The 21,610-nt window shown below is 32.3% G+C and overlaps 1 protein-coding gene and 1 long non-coding RNA gene across 3 annotated transcripts in view; both read right to left on the bottom strand.

The window, feature by feature from the left end:
* Nucleotides 1–21,610, bottom strand: part of LOC126926444 (uncharacterized) — a 343,177-nt gene that overhangs the window by 222,697 nt on the left and 98,870 nt on the right. The window lies entirely within an intron of this gene.
* LOC126926471 (uncharacterized) overlaps nt 18,476–21,610 on the bottom strand; it is a 28,315-nt gene continuing 25,180 nt past the window's right edge. The window contains exon 3 of one of the 2 annotated variants that reach the window (XR_007714638.1): nt 18,476–19,423. This is a non-coding gene — a long non-coding RNA (uncharacterized LOC126926471). Of the gene's footprint in view, nt 19,809–21,610 lie in introns of both variants that reach the window. The other variant, XR_007714637.1, reaches the window with a different exon arrangement.

Here is a 21,610-nt window from a genome sequence, read left to right as displayed (position 1 = left end):
TTATGATGTAAGATTTGTTATTCTTTCATATATTGTCGAATGTGCTTCTATTAGGGTTCGTAGAAATCGTCTAAACATTTTTTACTCTTTAAGGTATAGAAAAAGTATGTAAAGAGGAATGGGTAGGAATAAAAAAGTAAGGAAGCAAAATTTAAATTAAAAAATATGGAGGATCCTTGAAATCTCTGAAAACCTTTCACGTACAAAAGGTTATTATAGCTATATTATAGCCATCTTTGTACCGTACAACTTTTATAAGCAAAGTTTTTCTATACTTCTAAAAAGAACAGAGATATTTAAGGTGATCAAGGTTATTGCTCCACCATGCATTACTATATTAGTTCATATTATAAGCTCTACTATACCTAACGTTTAATCAACAATTGAAAATTTTAAATTTTCATGTGATCCACAGTTAACAATTTAATGAGACAAATGTATCACATAGGTACAAGATATGCAATATATTTTTGCATGCGTTTTTAAATATAAATTCAAAATAAGGAACATATACTTATAATCTTATAATCATATTCTATAATGACATTACAACTATCTAGGTTTCTACTTGCATTCTATAAAAATATATATTTGCATAAATATCAGCAATTTACATCAGAAAAATTGTTTATAATATTGAGAGTTATTTTTAAAAATATATTCCTTTAAGAATTATATAAAATAATATTCATTTAAAAAATTGGAAAGCTTTAATTATTTAAGAACTGTAATATATTTATAGTGATTCCGTATTTGCTGGTATTTTCAAATAAAAGATATTTCACCACAGTGATTAATCTTCAACAAATAGGAGGTACGAAGAAAATATGCTAAGAAAGTTCACGTTCTTTAGGATGCTATGCTATTTCTTAATCGAACTTTCGATTATCCGATATTGGCTGTACAATTCAAATTCAATTAATAAATAATACTCTACCTCTAAACCTTTTTCTTCAATTTTTGTCTTATTTTTATCCTGATTCTATCGAATATAGATTGAAAACAAGACTTTTATCTTTGTAACAGCTGTTAATTATTGGAATAATTCTAATATATTAGCCAGGAGCATCTTAAGAAGATAATAACTTTTTAACAAAAAGTAACTACAGGATTTAACACTTATGACGTTTACAACATTTACAAATTCAAGGTTTCGTGTAATATATCAATCCTAACTGATTATAAGTTATTTTTCTCTTTAATTTAATCTCATGAATAAATTAGAGATTTTAGTTATCCAAATCCTAATAACTTATATCCGTTAAACAATTGATTTATTTAATTCTTTGAACGTAATATGTACTACTTTACTATAAAAAGCTGAAATATCAAAATTCTTTAAGAAAATTCACCATAATTTTTGTGCTTAACACTCGTAAATGATCCTATGTAAAAAAATTTATACAATTTCCTAAATATGCAATCTCCGGAATTTCTATTTAATATAACAAATTAAAATTCTTCGCGTCTCACCAAAAACAACAATTCTTGTAACATATCATCGTAGAATTCCTCCGATTTTCATCAAATTACACTACGATTAACCTTTATCAGCTACACGGAAACTAATATTACGGGCGAATGAATAAACCGAGATAAACTTCTTATCTCATCAAATTCGTGCGATAGAAGCACATAATTTCTTTTTAGTATCCCAGAGTCTTTACAATTTGTCCAAACAGTACATTCGATAAATTCAAGCAAATTGCCATAACAGGCTGGGAGTATGTATCACGAAGACGCTTATCTTCCCCCTAAATGACAAGGTTACGTTTATATACAAGTATATTTCATTGATGAATGTTGAACTTATCGTTGATGTGCGGTGTTTTTTTCCGACGCTTACAAAATTAACACGTTGGTTGCCACGTCACCCATATGTATGTGACGGGTATACTTCCGTAGGGACCTGTCACCCAAGTACGGATGACGCTCTTCTCGTTCGAGTTAGTTAACACGTTCGTCGCCATGTTATCCATATCTATGTGACGGGTATACTTTCGTGGGGGGGCGTCACCCAAGTACGGATGACGCCCTTCTTGTTCCAGTTAATTAACACTGATTGCCACGTCATTTATATCTATGTGACGGTTATACTTCCGTGGGGTCCCGTCACCCAAGTACGGATGACGCTCTTCTTGTTCGAGTTAATTAAAGATAGAATATTATATATAGGATATACAACATAAAATATTAAAAACATATTATACCATACTTTTTATTAATTTATATTCTGGATAATATATTATATTATTCTATATCGCATGGTATTTGTTAAAACATTCCAAACACATTTGGGGTGATTTTGGGCACTTCGAACAATAATTGTAGACTTCGTCATCACTACTCTCCTCACTTTCAAATACATTTTCACGCTGTTTACTGAACATTTTGAGGATGAAAAAATCACTGATGTACGTCTCATAAGTATTCTTCTCGACTAAATGAAAGATCTGAGATATCTGCCATGAGATCCCTCGGAATACTCTAGCTGGAAAGCTTATCGCTTTCTCCATTTTAGAACTAAATAATCTTTTCTTTACGATGAATCGAAGGCGATAAACAACGAATTCTCGTTTGTCGCTCTATTTACGTTCTGCGTACAGGTGGTCGGATTTGGGCCCCGCAGGAAACTTAGCGGAATCACGCTGGGCGACCAACGTGTTAATCGGATCAACCTCAGGCTAATGTGTTGAGATAATCATTTAGCCTTAAATTATATCGACTGCATAATCGTATTATTTCCTCTATAATAGAGTTTATCTGAAGACCTTTACGAATTTCATCGCTTCGAACGTATCATAGTGCATCTACTATCGTTCTAAGTATATCTTTGACTATACACTTTTAAGCTTTGGCATTATCACGTCTTGCGTATTGCGCGAAAAAAGCTATATTTTGTGATGAATTTACCTAACAACATTAAGAAAATCTAAAATTGTAAACAAGGTCGGTAGTTTGAACAAACATTGGGGATCTTCTCAAACATTTCAAAACTATTTAGAAAATGAAACAAATCTCTACTTAGGTCCATTTCTTCAATTGTAACTTCATAAAGATATGAATTTACATAAAAATCTGCAATCCAATAATTAATGTAGCACAGCTAATGTAGATATATGTATAATTATCATATATTAGAATAGCGTTGGTTACTTTGCACTGTAATTTCTGCAATTTAAAGTTTCATTTCGTTTTTAATATTTATTTTACTTGTTGTAAATGATGTGTACTCACACATGTTATTATTATAATATGTAAATATATATCTAGTTATTCTATGTTAAAGCATATTTGTTCCATAAATATCGATTAAACATACTATTATTATTTTATTCCAATTTTTTAATTAAGTAACATAAATGGTAACAAGTTATAGTATAGTAACAAGTTTGTTTCAGTTTCTTCAACTAAAAATATAAAATCAATAGAATGTCAAGAACAGATCAAGATGTGAAATTATATCTAAAAATGTTTCCTGTATCGACTTCTCGTAACGTGATTTTCTGTTTCTTTTTTTTAAGAGCAAAATTAACTAGAAAATATATAATATATTTTCTATCCTAATATATGTTTTCAAATTTGTTAAACGCTTTCTAAATACAACAATACGTTTTGTAGAAATTTATAAGCAAGCGTTTAAACACTCTTTAATGCGAAATTAATATTCATTCGGGTTATACTTTCCCAATGTGTAACCTTTCTCAACTTCAAATTTGGTATTTGAGCTAACCAAAACAGTTTTTCTGTTGATGTTACTCCTAAATGTTACCAATTTTTAAAATAAGCTGCTTTGTATATGTATAATAGAAATAAAAATATTGATATAAACATAAGATATTATTATGAAAAAATAGAAGAATACCTTTTTACAGACAAACTGTAGAAGTTTTGTTTCATTTTACTTGTAATTATTATATTTAATAGATATGTATCTAACTTTCTTCTTTCATATAATTTTTAAATTTTTGAACACTTGAATTTACGTTTAACCCTTTTATTAAAATTGTCGAATATTTTTATATCCAACGTAGAAAATTATACAATATTTTTGTGATTAAGTTGGCTATCATCGATATTAGTAAACGAACTGACTTACCGACTAAAATGAACGCATAGCATAGCACGCTGTTACCGAAGAATGCGGGCCATCACTGAACTAGAGTTGGAAGACTTACCGATTCAGAAACGCTCGAGATAGAGGAAATGTAATATCACAGTGAAGTTTATTCATATTTCATGAAATTGACTGTATTTTTAATCTATTTGATAACTGATTAATTTTATGAACTTAAAAATTTATTATGTATTAGATGTTGAAAATAACAACATGAGTTCGCGCTCGCCATCCATATGCAGATGCACCAGATACAATAAATAATAACTAGAAGATAGTTCTAGATAGTTCTAGATACAATCGATAGATTTAATCGATAGGTTTAAGATATTCTTTTGTTTTTATCCCTAGTCCATGTAAGAAAGAGCAATAAAGGTTCTCAGCTCAGAATGGTGTGATAGATTTATCTAAAAAATAAACTAATAGCTATTGTGATCCTACCTCTAAATACAGAGATGACAATGGGTTATGGGCCCAGGTTCAATAATTAGTTATTATTTTATTATAAATATTATTAATATTAATAATATTAATTGATAACCTAAAAACCAAAAAAAAAAGTGCGATCGATGATTCAATGTTGAATATTATAAAGGCGCTTTATCAAATATATAATAAACGCTTACGTGATAATATGGTTATTAAAAGAATATAGAAATGTCGAGAGGGGCGAGTTTAAGTACTAAAAAGCTAAATAAAGAAAATTACGACACATGGAAATTCCAAATGGAGACAATATTCATTAAAAATGACTTGTGGGAATATCCAAATGGTTCGATAATTAAACCTAAAACAGCGGATGAAGCCCCTTTATGGAATAAAAAGGATGGTAAATTAAAAGAAATGGATATTGTAGTCGCTGATGATTTATTGTGAATCCTATTATTATATAGCATCCCGAATCGCGGGACCAATTACCTACCCCAGATGCGCTTAAGATAAAAATATTAGAAAAAGCTAATTCTCGTCACAATTCAAATGTTGTGAATGATCACCAAGAAGCTCTACAAGTGAAAGATTCAAATAAACACAAAAGGATAAAAATAGAAATTCTTCAAATAAGAATGGATTTATTAAAGCTAATAAAGTAAAACACATTGAATGTTTTTATTGTCACAAATGTGGACATAAGGCAAATCAATGTTTGAAAAAGAAAAACAATGATCATAAAGCTCAATTAGCCCAAATTCCTGAAATACCCAAAACTGGACAATGCTTATATGCTTTACGACTTGTGTAGTACGATGACCCGTACTATGTCCGTAATATTTACGTTTGGCCCGATCATCGTACTACGGGCTATGCCCGTAGTTGTAGGTTAAGGGGTTAATAGTTCTGTTGGTTTGGTGGTTTGTTCGGATGATTTAAATAGTGAGTGAGTTTTACTAAGTGAAGAAACGTTCAAAGACAATAGGAAGATTTCGAACACGTAAGAACGTTCGAGAATAAACAAGAAATTAAAATGGAGAGAGAAGAAATCATGTGTTCGATGGAAAGGACTACAGATCATGGAAGAAAAAAATTACGATGTTTCCTGAGACTTAAAGAATGTTATACTATCATAACTAGAGTAAAGACTGATACAGATAATGCAGATCGAGATGAAAATGATCTGGAGGCAATGATTATAATTTACAGTGCAATCTAAAGTAAGCAATTAGAACTTGTTATTGAAGAACAAACGGCATATGGAATAATGAAAAGGTTCGACGAGATGTATTTGAAAGAATCTACAGCACTACAAATTATATGCAGAAATAGACTGGAAAAAAAGAGAGGATGCTTCAGATGAGAAAAGGCAGGGCATTTTGCGAGAGAGTTTCAAAATGGCGTCCAAGCGGGAAGCAATAACGGTTGTTGGCGTAAATCAACACGTGGTCGTGACAGAGGAAGAGAGGGTAGAGGCTATACGAGAAGGGGACGCTGAAACTTCCATCGTCAACAAACAGCAGGCACAAACGAACAGAGCAACTCAGGAGCAGGCACATGGATGACAAAAACGCACACAGCAGCGAGGTAAACAATTTAGATGATGACGAAATAGTTTGGCTGTTAGACAGCGGTTGTACCTGTAGCGGCACTCGACAGCGGAACTTTCCGACGATTTCGTCGATACAAAGCATATCACCGAAATATAAAGCCGACACGCCTAATGAGCCATCGATATCCCTGCGATCCTTCCACCGAATATTTGGAGGAAGGCGTACGTGACAAAGGTCGCGGACGCCTAACGAACGCGTGCGTAGTGGGGATATCGAGGGGTGACAAAAGAAACAAATCGGATCAAAACATTCGAGTTTTACCGATTACATAATAAATAACGTGAACTATTTTGATGAATGTATTGCTCTTAAAGAACCAGTAAATATACACTTAGGTAATAATAGACCGGTAAAAGCAACAAAAGTTGGAAATGTCATAAGTTATTTTGAAGCATTTGGAAGACACAATGAAATAAATACGAATAAAGTGTTTTACGCGAAAGAAATCTCTGCGAATTTGATTAGTTTAGGAAAATTAACGGACAGCAATAATACGGTAATTCAAAAGGAAATATTACGAAAATGAAAATAGATCAGAATCATAGACTTACAGCTGTAGCGTTCGGGGAAAATAGGACATATAAAACGAAAAGCATATTGAAAAGGAAGAAGCACTTGGTAAACAGTGCCGAACGTAATATTACGAATCAAAAGAATATGTAGACGGGACAAATGGAATGTAAATTAGCAACAGCGCTTTATGGGTTAAAAGAAAGTCCGAGGGAATGTTTTGATAAGTATGTAACGAGATTAGGACTTAAGAAAAATAACATGTACGTGTTAAGAAAAATAAATATACGTGCGAGAGTGAAGGAACGTAGAGCGAAAACACACACAAGTATATATATCCCCTCCCTAGTGTGTGTGTGAGCGTCGCATGATGGCCTAGGCCTCCGTTGAGAAAAGAGCGACGCGCAGTGTGAAATCTCGTGCCCTAAGCCTCTGGGGAGTAACTCGCGTGGTGAGCAAAGTTATATGAATATTCGAATAAAATTTTGTCTAATACCTTTTCAAATTCTCTCCATACCTTATCAACTACAAACGTAACGAAGTGATACGAAACAATAAAAACGTCATTTCGTACAAATTTATGTAATTGTAAGAAAAATTCTATTAATTTCAAAGACTTCTATATTAAATAAAAATTGTCATATTAAACTAAATTATTCGTATTAACAGCATTTATCTCAAAACGATATTTACATATTATGTAAAAATCTAATACTCGCTTTTGTATGTAAATTTCTAAACACATTCTTAAATGCAAATAATATTAATTATTTAATGCTTTATTCAAAAATGAATAATTATATTTATATATTTGCATATTTCAATGTCATAACTGAACAAAAGCACATTTTTAGTAACATACTTAGTAGATACTATATTTAATATTAAATAGTATTATATAGATGAATTGAGGGATTCAAATAAGAACTGATACAACTAACAAAATTTTTAATTTAAAAAGACTACAATTAAAAGAAGAGATTCAGTCTAATAGAAACATCTACATATTGTATATATTTCCAAACATTGAAACATGCCATTATATTTAATTGCTTATAAAGAATTGGAAATTGATAACAAAATTTTCTAAATAAATACAAATGTTATATTTCATTTCCTGCAGTTAACTCATTTACAGAAAAGAAAGGCCAAAAGATTGTACCGCTCTTTCGCTGAATCTCTCAATTACACATAAATACTTGTCTGCAATTTGAATAATAAATTTAATATAAAATTTAAATAAAACATTCAGGATATACTAGAGATTTTATAAATATGACATGCATATATGTAGATATTTTAAATGTTATCGGTAATAAAAATTCATGAAAGTTCATATAAATTCAGAAAAAAGCAAATTGTTTTGATGTAAAAATATTTTTCCAATATACTTAATACCTTTCATTCACCTGAATAAGAACATTTATTCGTCGGCGTACGTTTTTCCATCGCAAAATGATCATATCCGGTTAATGTATTTTTCAATATATAAATACTCAATAGCTTAAAGCTTTTCAATTCGTATTTCCGAATTCGATTCAACGGAAATCTTTCGCAGTCAGTCGTTCAATTGGGGCGAAAATAAGGAAGCTTTATTTGTTCATAAACGCTACATAGAGCAGGTAGGTATAATTATATTTTCAGTCACGGGAAAACTTCTTCGACGATAAAAAATTGAATCGACCCAGTTTTTATCTTTAACCTCCAGACTAAGCACTTTTTTGTCGAGATCGTATTTTTCACGTTTAAACAATTATGTTAACGTCAGACGAGCTACGATAAATTGCTCGAAAAATTAAAACTACGTTCATCCGTATGTTGCCCCTTCTCCTTTTTTGTAGTTACAGCGCGTTCAATACAAATGTGTTTGCAAGAAAGAGCAAAATAAAAGAAAGAGCAAAAAATATCTTAGGTAAAAGCTTAAAATGATTAAAAAATCAAATTTACTATTTGTATTTATATATTATAAATATATAAGTATATTTATTGTTACTAATAATTATACATAATAGAACATTTTTACTCTTCATATGAACTCTTTGTAAATTTAATATTTGAGGTTATTGTAAAACTTAACTTATTAAAATAAACAAAACGTTATAAAAAAATGATCCCTTGCGAAAATTTGCGTATCAATGCTAGTATTTTAAATTAAATTTGTATTTCAATTTAAATTTAATTTGCTACGGGAATTATTAAACGAAGTAAAAAACAATGGCGGATTGTTTCTGTTTCTAACCTCAACTGTAATAAACGAAATACAGAAATTTGGAAAAAACTAAACTGCACAAACGGAAATTTGGGAATATATGAACATTAGGAATATTATCACATCAGATAATCTAATAATATCTAATTTTCCTGAACAAATTGTTACGCCAACGCGTTCGCCAAAAGCTCAAATGATAAGAACTTCGATCTACTTTATTTCGATATTGCTTTTTCGGGATACGCCATTGTGTTTGAATTTGACACTTGCACTCTGGGCTGACGTTTCGTAAATATTGTAGTATGCACAAACACGATTGCTTGTCCCGAAAAAACAACATCAAATATCTCACTATTGTCAAACTTTGAAATTTAAAACTTAACCGAGCAACAGGAAGCACAGTAGTCTTCAAATCGAACGAAGCATAGACGTACAGATCGTAGAGGAGAAGACTCTGTGCGACATTTTGTAAGGAAAATTTTAGATAAAACATTAAACGTGCTTACTTATGGATATCCATAACATCGTGTTGAAAACTGCCCTATGGAATTTCCAAGTAGAGGAGATTAATGTTTCTCCTAGTCCTCCATATATAATTAATAAACAAAAGCACATGTTAATAATGTTTATACAAAGTTCAACATGCACCGCGATTGTGTTGCCCGTAAATGTCCACTGAAAAATCACACACGCACCGCAAGTGTCCCGTCGGCGAATGTCCACAGAAAAATTGTAACAAAAATGGCAGCCGTTTTGTATTACAGTAAATGTTCAATATGATCTCGGTTTTCTTGCAAAAAAATTCAATACTTGTACATCTGCGAGAATCCAAAACAAAGACACAAGTGCGAAAGTAAAAAAGGATTCACCCAAAATTTCTCTAAGTTGTGTTTATTGCAACCAAAGAACAACGACGCACATAAACATCAATCGACACAAGCTCGTGTGTACAGTCGACACATTGAATTTTAGCTTTACGTTATATGATAAATTTTATAGTGTGAGATAAAATTTAACCCCATATCCATAATAGAATAGAAATTATATTATAAAATTTAAAATAAACAGCTTAGAAAAGTTGAAAGAGAATATTTTAGAAGGAGACAGAGAAAATAATGCGGACAAATAGTAGAACAATGCGTGCAAACTAGAAAAAATGCAAAGAATGCGGGAAACGTAAGGTAGAATGGACGAGAGAGACAAACTCGATGCATGTCTGATGAACAGAAAGAAAAGGAATGATAAAGAAAAAATAGAAAGGATGCAAGTCTCGTGAAATGTATTATGCATCGAAATAGTACCTTCCAAGTAGGTCGAGCCAGCTGTGCAAGAAGTAGAAGCATTAATTAAAAGACAAAGTGAAAGAAAGCAATTAAACGTACTACTTGGAGAAAGGAGGAACAGATCCCGACGAATAGAGTTAAAGAGAGTTGGTTATTTTCTTGAACAAAAAGACGTCCGAATATTCTAAGATACTAAATTTCTTTATACAATCTTGACCGAAAATTTGAAATTAGTAAGTACATATTCCATAGAACCCAAGAATTTAAAAAAGTCCGTTTAGAATATGTTACACCCCGAGGTTTACTATAGGCCGTGTTCCTAACCGTCGCTCGTGGTCCTACGGTGTCGCAGACAGATCGTCTTATATGACCGGCGAAATATACAATGTAGCGACAAGCGCATAGTTGTCGTCAAGCAGCGAATTCTAGAAACGTCGATTTGCCTTCGGTCCGATATTTTGTCTACACAAAGAGGTGGTGTACGTGATCATAAGCGCGAACGGTGGCGTGATCCGAGCGTGGTGGGGGTCATCTCCCAGAGAAGACAAAGGAAACAAATCGAAGGGCAATCAGTATCATTTGAGGATTCAAACGGTATTTATCGAGAGGTTCAGACGAATAAAATATAAAGTCGGGTCGAACTGTAACAAACTAATTGTATCATCGTTAAATCATTTGTGACGTGTTCATTATAATTTTAAATATTATTAATTATACAAGTTTATATTAATCCTGTTAATTCAGTGTTAAAATCATTGAACTACCTCTGTTATCCTAATCGAAACAGGGGAACGACTAATTCGCGGCGTCGATTATCAAAATCGTAGCGAGAATTTACGCCTCTTGCTGACACGTTTTCTTTGCGATCGCGTCTCTCCGCAAACGGTCGTGACAGAATTAGAATAAAATATTATCTTAGACATTTTATTGAAATAAAGAATATTATTGTCGGTATTTGTGACAAGTCGGAACTTAACCCTTCGATAGAGTAAAAGGATAACGAAAAATGCAGATGATAGATTTACAGAGTAATTATTTCTTTGTTATTAAGATTTCTCGCGTTTCTAGTATTAAATATGAAAATAGTATGTATAAATATTAATGATTAGTTTACTTGTGATATCATATAACATGTGAAATTTACAATATTATATTTGGCAATTTGTTCGAATCTGTGTCGGGTTACACTGTGAAAGGATTAATAATGGAATTTGCAAGTGATTTAGCGTAGGTGATTAAAAAAGTGAGTCTATATCTTTGATTGGCGTAGTAATTTACTATTTTGGGAAAATGGAAGAAAATAAATTGAAATTATTTGGTTAGCCGAAATTGGGAAGAAAAGAAGGTAAAGCAAATATAATTCATTATTAAAATTACATTACTAAAACTAAATAGTAGTAGAGAGAATTTAGATGAAGGTTTTTAAAATTGCAAAAATGCACAGACACATACATACTTTGCAAAGTACTTGAGATGTTGGTCTTGACAAGACATCAACAACAGAAGAGGTTAATACGTAAATTGAATAGAAAAACATACCAAAAATATTTTGCTATTCTCTGATTACACCTCAAATAATATATTATTTTATGTGAATCAAATATTTTTGGCTTTTAGGAAGTCCGTATATTAGAAATGTTTAATCACAATAAAAAATAAATTCTCTTTCAAACAAAAGTTTTAGTGAAACTGTGTATTTTGTAAAATTCAATTTTTTGAATAACTTCTTCCTATATATATAATGGCTGGACTGGCTTATTTTTCAAGATATTCGCGAGAAACTACAGATACGAATACCGTAAATTCTGCCTTTAGTTATGCGTTTGTAGCAGTGTATGCGTCAGTATGGTTGCCGGCTACTTATCTTCTGTTTGTAAACAAGAGTCGAGCAAGCTTGAAGGTCTCGTGCACACGTATTTACATGTGCGAGGCTGCAAGTGTATATTATAACTTTGTAACTTATAACTCAATTAGAATATCTATCAATGTATTGGGTTTAAGTTTGGGTTAGATTTTTCAATCTACTTATGTGAAATAATAACGAATTAATTATAAAAATAACAGTCGTGTGAAATAATTGATACTATTTCATAAAATAAAATAATCGTTATTCTAATATTTTATCTAATCCAAGCCGAAACCCAATATGTTGATGATTCTCACTTCTAAGTAAGTTATAAATTAATAATATTATAATTACAATAAATAATTAATTAAAGTATTATAAATAAAACATTTCTTGCAGTTACGCATATGTAGTTGTGCAAAGGGTCGTAAGCTCGCTCGATTCTTGTTTATAAACAGAACATAAGTGGCCAGCGATCAGCAGCCAATAGTGACATATACACTGCTACAGATGCACATCTATCAACAGAAATGTAAATATCAACAGAATGTTGTTGTGCTCACAATTCTTCTCGTAGTTCTTGTAGTTTCTTTTGGTTTTATCATTTGTTATTTCATGTGTATGTATATAAATATGGTAATATGCAGTGGTCAGCTATTTGTGTGGAAAATGTGTATGTGATTTTTGTGCATATGTGTGCATATGTGTGCATATGTGATTTTTCTGTGGATATCCATGGATGGGATGATCATGGTGCGCGGTGTGAAATTTGTTTAAACATTGTTTATGTGTGCTTTTAATTATTAATTACTTATGGAGGCAAAGATTAGAAGGAAAATTAATCGTCTCTACTCAAAAATTCCATGAGCCGGTTTTCGATATATTATTATAAATTTTAATGAGTGGACAAATATAATATTTAATCTACGATTTTTTCTACAAATCGTCGCGCAGGATGATTTACGTCTTCAAATCCGATGATCTTCGATATCATTTGTACTAGCTAAGCTGCCCATGTATAGTTCGACTTGAGGATCCCTGTGGACTCCGCTGCTTAGGCTAACCTACTTGCGTTCATGTACAGAGGTTTGCTCACGCACAGAGATATTTCGGTTAATTTTGAATTGTCAATAACTAAAAAATAAAGCCGAAAATGCAAATTATTTATTCTTAATTTTCATCATATTTTAGTTTCAAGAATCATCCCTTTAATTTTTTACATCTGTAGTCGAACACCCTGTATATAGAAAAAGATTGTTCAAAATGTTGAGTTTTATAACATATGCGAAAATCATAGACATCAGAATGTGGTTAACATTTATACAGTTTCATTGAAGCTTTAAAGTAGATTTTGAAGGGATATAAATTTAATGATTATCGCAATAATTAATAATAAAGTAGTTTGAAATTTGTAAGCTATATAAAACTGAAATTATTATTGGGTTATCTCAGTAGCTGTATAGAAAACGTGCTGGTTTTCACGTATTTTATTAGAATGTGTACAAAGCTGCATGAAAGGTACATTTCAAAGCGTAGTCACGTCGGAAATGGAATTAGCTTCCATTTTGTTTTAATCAAGCGACAGTCTCCTAGAAATTCGTTGACACCATGGCCGATGAACTTTCAATGTGAACAAAATGCAAAATTAATTTGATTACAACAAATTTAACTTTCATTATACTTTATGTTCTAACTTTCTATTAATTTTTAAAATTTTCTATTGGTCGCTGTTGACGTAAACGTTGACAATATGCAAAGAAAATTATTTTTCTGTTTCGATTTATTTACTTAAAAAAAGACTTGTAAAAATTCTTCTACCGCTAATGAAATATTCTTTCATAAAATCTTTTATTTTTCCCTTTCTATCACAAAACATAATAATCTAGAATAGTTTAATATTCGCCTGATTTTTGTAAAATTAATTAACGTGTTGAAGTTGTCACCACTTCTAGGAAAACTCCACATCTGGTCTTTTTAGCTTTCTCAAGTGCTGAAGCCATCGACAGCATATAGACAAAAGAATAGCAGGGAGGCAGACCATAAACAGTAGACAGGCGACGTTGGCTCGGGATTTTCAGTTATAAAGTAACACTGCTAGCGTGCGGATCTGGACCAGCTCAAATTGTATTCCTGTATTTCACTATTAAATAAAATATATATTTTGTATCTTACACTTTATCCACGCGTTTTTCTCTCTTTATATACTGAATAACCTCAACATAACGTAACGTTATCATAGTACTTTATAGTTTTGAATTTGTGCATGTTAGCGGGAACGCATTTTCCTTAATTCCAACCTTATCTTAATTTATGGCTGGGCCGAGGCCTCGATAAGGACTTTGGCAAAACGCTTGAGTGAATATTGTGAATTAAAAGTCTGTAGCCGGCGACTTGAAGTTGCCGAGTTCTGAAGCGTCGATGACAGCACTATTTAGGGTCCTTTGAGGATACGGAAGATAGTTCACTAATGACAAGCGACCTAACGTTCCATTGCCAAAGAATAGAAACTTTGTTTAAAGTATCTGGCCACGAAGTTGCATTTTGGTAAGCACACGATGAGGGACGGCATAATGTCTATCTCTGAACCTCGAAAAAGGGAATATCGCGAGTATTCTATCAGTGACTATCCCTCTAACGTGTGTTAAAAAAAATAACATTAAACATAAAAATTACTTTATGCATCCGCTCAAAATATTTACACAAATGTTGAAGTAAATTTTCCTTCATATATTTTCTATTAATTTTCTATAACCAAAGCAGCCTTTCAGGGCTTGTAAATTGTATCTTTATTAACAATTTCAGATAATTATAATAATTCCCTAATTGTTAATTAATATAATAACTAAGGATTAATATAATAAACCAAACTAATAAGATTCATACGAAGCGAAATGAAATTTAAGGAGCAAAATATGATATAGTTAATAAGAAATAAATATAACGTAATAAGTAGACTGCAGATATTTATACAAATTCATATTTTTACGAACACAACTAAAGAAGCGAAATCCATGCAGAGACTTGTTTCATCTGGTAAATGTCGTATTGAGTATTATAGCTTGAATATCTTATATATTTTTTGACATAATATACATTCTACGCATTCTTGCGTCTTTGAACGTTCCATAAATACGTAATGCGGAAAGATCTACAATTTAAATCATCGAGTCTCGATTCGACTGTCGATTGTGACGAACGTGATTCTAAACTGAGTATCGGTTCGTTCCAGCTCGTATGATTTAGTGACGCGAACTTGTGTACAACAGTTGTATGGATGTCCCACATTTTTTCAATCAAACGTTGTCAGTATATTCTATAGGTTTGTAGCGGCGCATGAGTTAGAGGACGATGCGAATCGTCGTCGACTCATGTTGTTATTTTGCCTCGGGACATTGACACCACCTTAACGCACGAAACGTAACGATAAATAAACTCCAGGCAAAACAGTGTTGCCGCTATGTGCAACCGTCGAACAAATACGAATTTGAATTTTCTGACTCTCCCCCGATCAGTATAAATAAGCGAATGCGAAATGAGTTACAGTCAATTGTCGATCGGTTATCAACAAGCGATCTAATTAACGAGTCATTAGCGATCCTATTTTACGACTTATACACTATACGTCTCAACGAATATAGTCTGTATAGTAATTTATTATTTTAAATATATTCGACGAAGCAATAACATTAAATAAATCTCACGATCAAACATCCTATACAAGTCCTCTACGGGTTAAACCAAGGAAAAGATATATAAACATATGTAATCGGAAGCATTGTTAAAGGAATTATAACGAAAAAGCGATCTACGAAATGTGACGTTATAATACAAACGTGTGGTACAAAATATAAATAGATCAGGAATATTTACATGTATTGCGATAGTAGTCACAAGGCATTGCAATGTTTCTACAATTCCAACTAAAACTCCATTTCAAAAAATTCAGCATTCCTGTCAATAGAAGATTGGAAAAATTTATTACTCCTTAACACGTTCGTCGTCCAACGTGATTCGGCTAAGTTTCCTGCGGGGCCCAAATCCGACCGCCGGTACGCAGAACGTAAATAGAGCGACAAGCGGGAATTCATTGTTTATCGCCTTCGATTCATCGTAAAGAGAAGATTATTTAGTTCTGAAATGGAGAAAGCGATAAGCTTTCCATCTAGAGTATTCCGAGGGATCTCATGGCAGATATCTCAGATCTTTCATTTAATCGAGAAGAATACTTGCGAGACGTACATCAGTGATTTTTTCATCCTCAAAATGTTCAGTAAACAGCGTGAAAATGTATTTGAAAGTGAGGAGAATAGTGATGACGAAGTCTACAATTATTGTTCGAAGTGCCCAAAATCACCCCAAATGTGTTTGGAATGTTTTAACAAACACCATGCGATATAGCATAATGAAATATTTTATCCAGAATATAAATTAATAAAAAGTATGGTATAATATGTTTTTAATATTTTATGTTGTATATCCTATATGTAATATCCTATCTTTAATTAACTCGAACAAGAGCGTCACCCGTACTTGGGTGACGGGACCCCACGGAGGTATAACCGTTACATAGATATAAATAACGTGGCAATCAAAGTGTTAATTAACTGGAACAAGAAGAGCGTCATCCGTACTTGGGTGACGGTCCCTACGAAAGTATACCCGTCACATAGATATGGATAACATGGCGACGAACGTATTAATTAACTCAAACAAGAAGAGCGTCATCCGTACTTGGGTGACTGACCCTCACGGATGTATACCCGTCACACAGATATGGGCGCTGTGGCGACCAACGTGTAATTAACTCGAACAAAAAGAGCGTCATCCGTACTTGGGTGACGGGGTCCCCACGGAAGTATACCCGTCACAGAGATATGGATGACGTAGCGACGAAAGTGTTAACGTCCTCGTTTATCGCTTGTGAAGTTGGAGCCGTAAAAGCATAATACCTATAATACCTTTTATAATAATATAATAAGCGTAGTATCGGAGGGAAACCCTGGGTAATTAGGGTCCACTTGACCATGGATCATCCACGTCTGTGGAACGTGCGTGTGCCAGGTATCCCGGAGCCATGGTATAAGAGGTAGCCGTTAGCGAGTTGAGGAGGGTGTTGTCAGTGTCACGTCGGAGACACAAGAGATCACGAAACCGATAGATCGCCGGTGATCTCCTCAAAAGAAGAAGAAATTGAACTTTGTATGTGATGATAGAATTTATTATGCAAATCCAACAGAGTGACGGTTCAAAGTGTTAAAAGAGATTGCTCCAAAATGTTTCAATAGGCTGGGGCGAGCGCTCATTTTGGGGGGTTTTTATACTGAGGTTTTAGTCCCTCTGGAGGGGTTGTCGTCTGTATCTCAGAGGCGCTTATCTGTTCATGATTAAATACTTAGACGCTATAACCGCAATATTTCCTATAGAAGCTGGCATACCCCAAGGCAATGTCCTCGGGCCTGTGCCGTTTACCATTTACAATGTCGATTTACCAACATTAACAGAGATAACCACAGCGACATTTGCTGATGATACAGCTTTATTAGCGTGCCACTCAGACCCGATAATTGCCTCCTCAACTCTCCAGCGAAGTCTCGACTCTATGGAAAAGTGGTTGCACAAATGGCGCTTCGAAATAAATGAAAATAAATCCAGTCGTATAACCTTCACGCTGCGAAAACAATCCTGCTCACAGGTGACCATAAATAATATTCCAATTCCAAACAAAGATACGTCCTGGGCAGAAGAATGACATGGAAACAGGACATCGTAGATAAATCCAAACAACTGAAATCAAAACTAAAAAAATTCTACTGGCTCATTGGCAGACGCTGCAACTTAAACAGGCAGAGTAAAATAATGCTATATAAAGCAATATTAAAATCTGTTTGGGCCTATGGGATCCAACTATGGGGAACAGCGAGTAATTCCAACATAGAACAATTCCAATCAAAAACTCTAAAAACCTTGATAGATGCACCTTGGTATGTTACCAAGGAAACAATACATCGCAACCTTAAGATACTCACAGTTAAAGAAGAAATATCTAAATTCAGAAACAGATATAATACAAGAGCGAACAACCATCAAAACCCATTAATTATCCAATTACTTGACACGACGGATCAGATCCGCAGATTAAAAAGACAATACCCTTTAGATTGAAGCATTAGATTCAACTAGAATCAAACATATCATAAACTCTTATAATCCAAATGACAGTACCACGCCAAAATAATTTACTTATAATTCTCAATGAGAATTGATTGTGAACTACTTCCAAATAAATAAAAAAAGAAAATTTATACGATCCTGATATAGAAGACCTATTTTATTTATAATTGTCTTATAATAATTATATAATTATAAATTCGAAATGATGTATTATTCAAATTATGTGCAAGCATACTGCATTTGATATATAAAGCATATCTGGTTTAAAGCAACTAATAAATTAATTAATTAATTAATAAGTAATTAAATGTATATTAAACATATGTAACTTCACATATATTAAAGTTACTATGTACCTTTAAAGATGAAATATGCCAGGCAGCGTATATCTGAATAAATTAGTAACCAAATCATGGACTTTAACCTGATTTAACTTTATGATCCAAGAGTCAATTGCCAATTTGATAGATATAAATTACGTTTAAAGTTTAATAGTCATTAATCTCCCATTAAACGAGAGATGTTCAATATTAGATATAGATTGTATTCGTTTTAGATGTTCTTGATGAAACACTATTGAAAGACTAATCTTGTCTCCATTCACTTGCTTTTATTATTTATTTATAACAACTTTAATCCTCTCCCGTGCCAGTATTCCCACACATAGCAAGTTAGCCGAAAGTGGAACTTATTGCCAGTTGCTTTAAACGCTAGTTAACGCTACCCGTTTCGTATCATTACGTTCAAGCAAACGCTGCAATTAAATAGAACGTAACAATTAGACTATATATATTATGACATGTAACGTTGACCATATAAAGGGTTGGTAACTGGTGGTTGAAGCGGAAAGGGGGTGATTCTACGCGAAAAAAGAAGTCGAAAATATAGAATAAAAATTTTTCGTTTGAGGCTTTGTTTTCGAGAAAATCGACTTTGAATTTTCGCTCGGTACGCGTGCACTTTATCACGTTATAACGGATCTCACTGTAGATCGTTGTCTCGATGAATAATAGGAAAATACTGACATTCGCGGACGAAACAGCTGTACTAGTCAGGCACACTAACCCAGAAACAGCAGTCAAATTACTACAAGATATGACAAAAATAGAAAAATGGCTGCAAGATAAACAAATAAAAGCAAAGCCCAATAAATGCAACCATATTACATTCACATTGCGAAAACAGATGCCACCAAACATCCTACTGAACGGCACGCACATAACACAAACAAGGCAAGTCAAATACCTAGAACTCCACTTAGACACACAACTTACATGGAAACAACATACTAAATCAATTATAGACAAAATACGAATAAAAAGAAGACAGATGTACTGGCTAATTAGCCGAAACTCTAAACTCAGCATAGAAAATAAACTAAAAATCTAGAAAACGATAATAAAACCAATTTGGACGTACGGAATACCACAATGGGGGACAGCAGCAATGAGCCACATAAATAAACTAGAGTCGCTACAATCGAACATACTGAGAACAATAGTGAACGTCCCATGGTATGTCAGAAACGAGGATATACGCAAAGACTTAAAAATACCAACGATCAAAGAAGAAATTGGCAGGTACGCAGTAAAATACAAGGAAAGAATGGCAACACATCCAAACCAGCTGGCTGTTGAAGCGAGCAAAACTCTCATAGAAAGAAGACTAAAAAGAAAATACTCCACTGACCTCACTAAAGAAATAAAATAGACAAACTTGAAGATGGTATCCCGTTGGGGGTAGCCATCCACATGTTATTTAGTAATTAAACTAGACAAATTTACCAAATGTTCAGCTGGACAAATTGTAAAGTACAAATTAAATAATAATAAAAAGAAATGTTTTTCTTACATGGAACTATACACATATATTTTAGTACATTAATCGATCTATGTCGGTATTCCTTATCACAAGATATTAATTTATTTATATCGAAGAGCTATTAGCCTAGCAGGAGATATTTTTAATATTTTGTGAAATTAAATAGATGGAAAACAAGGAAGGACATGAAACACTATTCTTCATTTGCACTGTTTACATTGTTCTTGTCTTTCATACGTTAAATCTGATATTTTAAAGTTAAAATTAAACTAGTTAATTAAAGTTAAACTAATAAAAAGTAAACGACTTTTGTTTAAACATTTTTTCGATGACTTTAAGATGAATATTGGGATTGCTGTTTTCAGTTAAAAGAAACACCTATCAGAACTTGACTAAAGAAGAATTTAAAGAAGAAAGATAGTGAAAGTAGATTTAAAAAACTACTCGTTAATATTTACACTTACATTTAATGAAATTAATAGATAATGAGTTATTGCAAGTGGTAATTTTTATTGACACCCTGTATATACATATATACATTACTTCCTTTCAGTTTTCCTTTATTTATCATAATCTCCAATCTTTAAAATCTATCAAATCTTTTTTCTCATCCCAATTGACTGCTTTCACTAAAAACAACTTGCTTCTGTTCTTAGCTTTTACCTTATAAGCGCTGGTAATTTTTCCATCTATTTGCTTGCAACTTACTGTGTTCTTTTGATAAAATAAAACTTGCTTTATAAAAGTATTTCAAAGTGATTCTTAAAAATATCTATTATTTTTTAGAAATATAAATATATAAAGAAGTAAAAAAATTAAAGGAACACGCTATACTACTTCTTCTAGAAAATCTTGTTTCTAAAAAATTAATTTAAAAATTACTATTAATTTAAAATTTAACGTGAATCTTCATTATAGATATTCAATACCTATCATCTGTATGCATAATAAATAAAAAGCTAGTTTTCCTGCTAAAAGAAATGAAAGCTTCTAGTTAAAATAGAGATACATGTTGAATTATGAAAACTTTGGAAACGAAATTGTGACTAAAAATTTGCTAAATTAAAGTCTGTAAATAATTAAAAAGCTTAACAGCCACAAACAATATTTCTATACTACAATCATCCTTTCATTCCATCCTCTCTCCTCGAATAATCAAAAGTTCGATTAACCATAAATATATAATACAGCAACGAGCAAGAAAATATTTCAAATTGATACTTCCATGAATGTGTATTGGTAACTTTTATGCTAAATATGTTGTATCCTATCGACAATAGTTGTCCATTCTATGATATACATATAACTTACCTAGATCTCTTGGTTTCTCTTATCAAATATAATTCCGTTTTATAAAATCATATCTTTTTTCTATTGTTCCTCTTTTAAGTTACCTTTTGTATAACATTATCCATATATGTAATAATTAGATTGTGGATGTTTATGCTTTTAAGAAAATTTAAAGATGCAATTATATAAAAGTTGATGAAATATCAAGAAAGCATCATTATTTTACTGATTAATTATTTTGGAAAAAGAAAGGTCAGATTGAAAATACATCATTAAATGAAATTAGAAAAATAAAAAGTAATTATTCGAAATTGGGACCTG

The sequence above is a fragment of the Bombus affinis genome, chromosome 18, assembly GCF_024516045.1.
Source record: "Bombus affinis isolate iyBomAffi1 chromosome 18, iyBomAffi1.2, whole genome shotgun sequence".
Taxonomy (NCBI): domain Eukaryota; kingdom Metazoa; phylum Arthropoda; class Insecta; order Hymenoptera; family Apidae; genus Bombus; species Bombus affinis.
The sequence above is the reverse complement of the archived record's forward strand: the minus strand, read 5'-3'. Positions and strand labels throughout refer to the sequence as shown.